Source organism: Coturnix japonica, chromosome 1, assembly GCF_001577835.2.
Source record: "Coturnix japonica isolate 7356 chromosome 1, Coturnix japonica 2.1, whole genome shotgun sequence".
Classification (NCBI taxonomy): domain Eukaryota; kingdom Metazoa; phylum Chordata; class Aves; order Galliformes; family Phasianidae; genus Coturnix; species Coturnix japonica.
Genome location: NC_029516.1, coordinates 66,349,177 through 66,356,344, shown reverse-complemented (window position 1 = coordinate 66,356,344; position 7,168 = coordinate 66,349,177).

Here is a 7,168-nt window from a genome sequence, read left to right as displayed (position 1 = left end):
GCTGGCAGTGCATGGCATCCCTGCTCATTTCTCCATGTGGACAAGGCCCTGCCTGGTTCTTCTGGGGGATGCTGGTTTGTGGGGTTTTTTTCCCCTTTCTCTCTACAATAAACCTTTGCCCTTATCTTCCAGATGATTCAATAGGAGAGGGGTGGTTTTTTTAAGCATTAGGAGGGCAAGTTATGGTCTCTTCAATTCTATCAGATGGAGAGATTTTGGATTTGTGAAATGCAGAGGAAACTGGAAATTCAGTGGTTCTATGTTCACAAGCCAGTTTAATTCATTACTTTCACACATATGCATCTAATCTCCTTTTTCAGCTCAGATTTTTGTTACAATTGTTCTGTTATTCTTGTTGGATTTTTGAAACAGAAAATCCATGTGGATTAGAATTTAAACTAGGAGAAGGAATGAACTAGTCTTTAAAGGCTTTAAACAAGGAGAAATTGAAGAAAGAGCATGCCCAGTACCATCTCACTTAAAACATTTTTGTTGAGAGGTGAATCCTACTCTGCATCATGGAACCAGTTTATTTAGAGCTCAAGACTGTGAATGAGACCATAGTTCCCAAAAAGCATAGTGCACATGATGCTGACCTGTGCTAAAACACAAATATTATGGAGTGGCCACATATTAAGTACTTTTTGAAATCAGGCCCCATCGTGTTCTTAAGCACACTATACAGTTCTGCTTGGGGCCTCCAGGTCCCATCAAAAGATAGGAGAGAGCCTACGTTCTTAATTTAATTCTATTTAAATATGTGTTGTATCTACTATATTGACTTGATTTCATTAGCTTGAAATGGCTGGCTAGTAAATTTGCAGGATACTGGAAGAGCTCCAATCCAAGAATTCTTTTGTATGAGGAAATATTCAGCCTTAAGAGAAACACCACAAGAAATTTTTAGGCAGTATTTGGCAAAATTCTATTTGGCTTTCCCAACTTGTGAGTTTAAATAGCGCTGTGACCATCTTGTCCCTCTGCTACTTAACAATATGTGCTTTGCTCCACACAGAATAACAGTGTGCACAGCTCCACACAGAACTCCAGAATCAGCCTCAACACTTCTGCCTGGCTAAAGCCACAACTTCAAGAAAAGCTTCAGTACTGCTGTCAAATTTTTAAATGATGAAGAATTCACTGTAGGTCCCTTTGTTGTTCCAGGTTAATCTTTCTCAAACATGAATGTGATTTTGTGTCCTATCCCTATTCTAAATTTGTCCAAGGGCAGTTAAATCTTAGAGTAAAATCAAGGAAATAAACTAAGAAAAAGTCAGCTTGCTTCCTGTCACTTCCCACATAGATATCGCTAATAAATCACTTTGTAGCCTTCTCTTTAGTAAAACATATGGATGGAGTTTCTGAAGACTCTCAATGTAAGGAATATTTTCTAGGCTTCAGATCATTTGGTGAGCTCTTTTCTGAACACATTCCAATTTTCCAGAGTCCTTTCTCTGCCTTATTGGTCTCTTTCCAAAACACAGTGGTTGTTATTGGCCTAAATTCCTGTGACAGGCTAGGTTTCTATGGACCTAGGTGCTCCACACATAGCTGCCAAATTTTGCTTAAAAGAGTTCTCTTCAGACAGACAGCCCAAGCCTAGGTATCCAGTTGCGATGCAATCAAGTCTTGGTGGGTTTCAGATGGCTTCCACAAAAGGCAAGAGGGAGCCACATGCAATGAGGACAAAGGAGATTTCAGAGTAATCAAGATTCTATGGGCTTACATTTCCTTTTCACTCTGTTTTCTAACAATTTATTTTTATATCCTTACACTGACCAAAGACATGGTTTTTAGGTCTGAATTCTGCAGCCCTAACTTGAGGTAAACTATCTCCAAAAATGAATGTTCTCGGCTGAGCAAACTGGCCTGGAATGTCTAGATCTATACTAATTACACATTTGTCACAGACTTCCCAATATCCTGCCAAAACTGGGGTGCCTGTGTTTGGCGGAGACTTTCAACACAACCAAGGGATCTGTATGGACAGTTCTGTTTAAAATGCATGGGAAATAAACATCCAGCATCACTACATGGCTTAGAAAAAAATCCCCCAGCCGTCTCTAACCCTTGCCCTCCATCTTTAAAACAAGAATAACATCAATTCCTACCCCATATCTGCTTTATCAGTCTTGTCTATGCAGACCACTAAGTTCTACGAGACATTAACTGGCTGCTACTAAATATAGGTACAATGTCTAGCACAGTTTTTATTAGAGCCCCCAGGCACTACAGTCCCATAAATAACCATGTTGACTTTTTCCAGATTAAGAACACATCAATGAGAGCTTTGCTTGAACAAGAACTGCAGGATCTGGCACCGGTGCTTTTAAACCCTAATAGGAATGAAAGAGTCTGAAGCTTCTTCCAGACTCATTCACTGGTATCAGTGTTTTTAATGCCAAGTCAGCTGTTGTGACATAAAGAGTATGTTCCTCCTGGTGCTGTTTCTTGGAACTGAAGAGCCCTCCTGAAGTTTTCATTTACTTTACTGAAAAGCCCTGCTATGGCAAATCATCAACTCACCAAATTTATAGGAGGCACAGCACTTGGTATGTCACATCTCTGAGCCCAGCCTAATGATTCACTTACTTATGCTTTCGTTCCTTCACTTTATAGTTCCCTTGATTTCAGCAANTCCATGTGGCTTGCTAACTCAAAGGCACCCTACTATTCCAGTTATCATTGCCCTGATAAAATGTTTATTACTGGCTGAGTGGCTGCACAGAGCGGTAAAATGACCTGAACTTCATGAATTTTCCTTCAAGTCTCCAGGGCCTCACAATTCTTAAAAGAATAGAAAGAAAGAAAAAAAATAAATTTAGTTATAGATAAAGGCTAAAGTCAAGTGTTTTTTTTTTTCTGCAATAGCAGATTTCTACACTGGCTTTGGAGTCCCCATGCTCATCTTTTATAAGACAAGCACCCTGAAAGAGTCCTAAAATGCTAGTGACTGCCTGGGTGTTTGGGTTCTGTAATCGAATTAAGGTTTGTGGTAGGTGCACTGTAAAAAACGTAAAAGAAGAAGGAAAGAAAATAAAATAAAAGAAGAAAGGCAGAGAGGGGGGAGGGAGTGGAGAGAAACAAGCCACACATGTATCACCCAGTGATCAATACAGGATAATACACAGATGTGTAAATAAGTGTGGGAAGATTTCGAAAACATAGACAATGCCTATCTTTTATCAGTGGCTTCTTTTTCCTCTGGCTAACATTCTCAAAAGTGGTTGTCTACAGTTAGTCTCTTCTGGGTTAAAAGCTTCAGAAGTATCTTAGTAACACAGGAATTGAAGTGCCCAGTAGAACACTCCCTAAAGGTTCTGCAAAACCTCAGCCTTCCATCTACATCTTGAAATGTAGATGGAATAAGTGCTTTATGCTCACAGTAGCTGCTAGTTCAGCTGAAGATGAGAATTCTGGAGAGACTAAGAAAGGGGGGCCATCTGTTACATTTTGTCTCCTGGCCTGTGACTTTCGGGGGGAAAAAAAAGCAACAAACCTAACAAAGATATACATGCTCAACACAAGTCAAGCCTTAAATTTCAACGTTTTAAAATCCTGGAATTTGTTTCCATGCTATTATTGATGCTTTAGGGTGGCATTTTCATTTACAGATCAGACCACAAGTACTGCCATTTGTGGAAGATTCACAGCACTGTTATTCTTCTGCCCACCATTGCTGTCATATGTACTAGCTCTAGGCAATTAGAGATTATAAAGGGAAACAAATGCACAAGCATGAATCATTCCCTCAAGCAAATTTTATTACAGCTTTATGAGAGGACTGTAAAAAATTTTTGAGCTTAGCTGCTTCTTATGGAAAAAATATTTTATAGTACTAAAACAAAAACAAAGATTCTACTTCGGGAAGATGAGTAGAAGCTCCTGGCACAGCTATTTTGGAGTAAGCTTTTACACACTCTTTATTTTAGTGGAACTCCCGACAGAAAACATAGAGTAAAGGGTTTTTTTTTTATGATAAGAAAACTCAGGGAGAGTACAACAAAGTTGTTAGGATATGCAGGGAGAAAATTATGAAGGCAAAAGCCAAGCTTGAATTCAACCTACCAATTGGGGTAAAGGCAAACACGAAACTTGTTTACAAATATATTAACAGTGAGAGGAGGGCTAAGGAGAATCTGAGAATCTCCATTTATTAATGGATGCAGTGAGGAACACAACCACCTGTATGGGAAACTGGTAATCACAGCCTGAACCTCTGATTAATCAGCTGAGGCAAGTGTTGGGTCAGCTGTGGGAGCACAGGTGAAAGTAATCTAGCTGTGCTCCTGGAAGGGGTGGAGCTCTACTGCACCTCCTCTGAGACCTCATTTAAGGGCTGACCCCCACTAAGGCAGCATCTCTTGGGGATTACTCCTTGGTGGAGATTGCTCCGGCTTTTCTAGCCAAGGTATCAATATTAGTGAGTTTTCCTTTACAAATAACCTTTTGAATTATCTTTGCTACCATCTTCATATTATTCAACCTTACACCACCCAAGATAAAGAAAAGGCTGAGGTTCTCAATGCCTTCTTCACATTTGTCTTTGAAAGTCAGACCAGTTATCCTCAGGATACTCTACTCCCTGACCTGGAAGCCTGGGATGAGGAATAAACCTCCTGTAATTCAGGTGGGCGCAGAGATTTACTACTCCATGTGGACTGTCACAAGTCCATGGGGGCAGATGGAATCCACCTAAGGGTGCTGTGGGAGCTAGCAGAGGTGACTGCCAAGCCCCTTTCTGCTATCTGACAGCATTCCTTGTCAACTGGTTCTAGAGGATTGGAGGCTTGCCAGTGTGATTCCCATCTACAAGAAGGGTCATAACAAGGATGAAGGGAACAACAGGCCCGTTAGCATGACTTTGGTGCCATGGAAGTATATGGAACAGATCATCTTGAGTGAGATAACATGGTACGTGCAGGACAACACAGGGATCAGGCCTAGCCAGCATGGGTTCATGAAAGGCAGGCCCTGCTTTACCAACCTGATCTTCTATGATTGAGTGACTCACCTGGTTGATGAGGGAAAGGCAGTTGATGCTGTCTACCCAGACTTCAGCAAAGCCTTTGACACTGTCTCCCACAGTACTGTCCTGAGGAAGCTGGCAGCCCACAGTTAGGACAGGTAAATTCTTTGCTGGTCAAAGAGCTGGCTGGAGGGCCAGGCTCAGAGACTGGAGTTAAACACAGGTGGTGGTCTCCATGGGCTGGTACTGGGACCTGTTCTGTTTAATATCTTTATTGATTACCTGAAGGAGGGCACTGAGTGCACTCTCAGTAAGTTTGCAGATGACACCAAGTTGGGAGGAAGTGTTGAAGGCCCTGCAGAGGGATCTGGACAGGCAGGGTCACTGGGCTGTGGCCAAGTGCTGGGTCCTGAACTTTGGCCACAATAGCCCCACACAGGATTTGGGCAGAGAGGCTGGAACGCTGTGTAGAGGAAATGGACCTGGGAGTGTTGGTTGACACTCAATTAACATGAGCCAGCAGTGTGCCCGGGTGGCCAAAGAGGCCATTGGCATCCTGGATTATGTCAGAACAAGTGTTGCCAGCAGAAGCAGAGAAGCCATCATCACTCTGTACTCAGCCGTAGTGAGGCCACACCTCAAATACTGTGTTCAGTTTTGGGTCTCTCACTACAAGTAAGACATTGAGGCCCTGGAGTGTGTTCAGAGAAGGGCAGCAAGGCTGGTGAGAGGTACTCCTTACTAAGTATGGAACAACAATCAATATCTGTGGAGAGTTCGTATTTGGCACATTTACACAAATATTTATGCCCTCTTTGTTGTCAAGAAACAACTACTACATCATGTACTTGGTATAATTAATTGTGGGAACGTTGCTCATGCCAGCATAGCATGACATCTTCTGCTACGTGACATCTTTCTCTCATTTGTCAGGGAAGAACTGATTTTTGTATCTTTGACATGTTTATCATTGTGAAGTTAAGTTAGTTAAATGGGCCTGCTCTCTAGTTCTCAGAGATGACATATTATGGTATCACATAAAAGTCACATATGCCTTGTTATTACAGCTGCATCTTGAAAGGAAAGCAAATAGAAGAATCTCCACCACACAAGATCTGTAAGATGAAGTTTTGTTCAACAAAACAGTGGTTTCCAATGTTGTTTTAGGCTATTGTAATTTATGAACAGTTATTTGGTATTTGATTTTCCCAGCATTTTTTAAAGTCTCAACACTGGAAAATTTGACACACATTTCCATAGTCCTACATGAGCTCCAACTGATCAGCATCTTTCTTTGTGGGTGGGATTTACCTCACCTAATCTGAGACATCTATCTAAAACTTAGGCATTTGCTGTCAATTTGGAACTCAGGTTAAGTCATCAGTGACAGACAGATGCTTCTTGTGAGGTGACTTATGCCACCTGGTTTTGTCTCAAAGTTTATAACAGGTGTCCAGCCCCCTTCCATATGCATCCAGAACAAGGCAAAAACAAATGCTTTTCTCAGGCAAGACTGTTGTTATAAACCCATCAGTACTGCTCTACTCTGCAATAGTGGTTCCAGATAAGGAAAGCATTACAAAGGAGGCATCAAGGAAGTAAAAATTCAAACACAAGTAATATTTAAGGATTCAACATATCCTCTTTGTAATGAAAAAAAAACCCTTTGCATCTCAAAATCAAAACTTACAACATTTTTATCATTAGAATTCTCAATTACACATACTCAGAAAGAGCTGTGAGCAAGCAGAGTGCCTTTGTAGCTAAGAAGGCTAATGGTATCCTGGGGTGCACTTGAAAGTGTGGCCAGCAGGTCAAGGAGGTCCTCCTCTCCCTCTACTCTTCCCTGGTGAGGCTTCATCTAGCCAGGCTCTTTTCACCTGCACCCCATGACAGAACAAGGGGCAGTGAGCAAAAACTGGAACATAAGAATTTCCATCTGAACATGAAGAAAAAAAAATCATTACTTAACACCAAAACAAGCTGTCCAGAGAGGTTTTGGAAACTCCTCTATGGAGATCTTCAAAACCCATCTGGACACCTTCCTACATTAATTAAAAAAAAAAACAAAAAACAAAAAACAAAAAACAAAAAAAAAAAACAAAAAACAAAAACAAAAAAAAACAAAAACAAAAAAAAAAACCTACAATTCTATGATTCTGTGATCCAGGCTAGGATTATCATCATAGAATTCCAGTG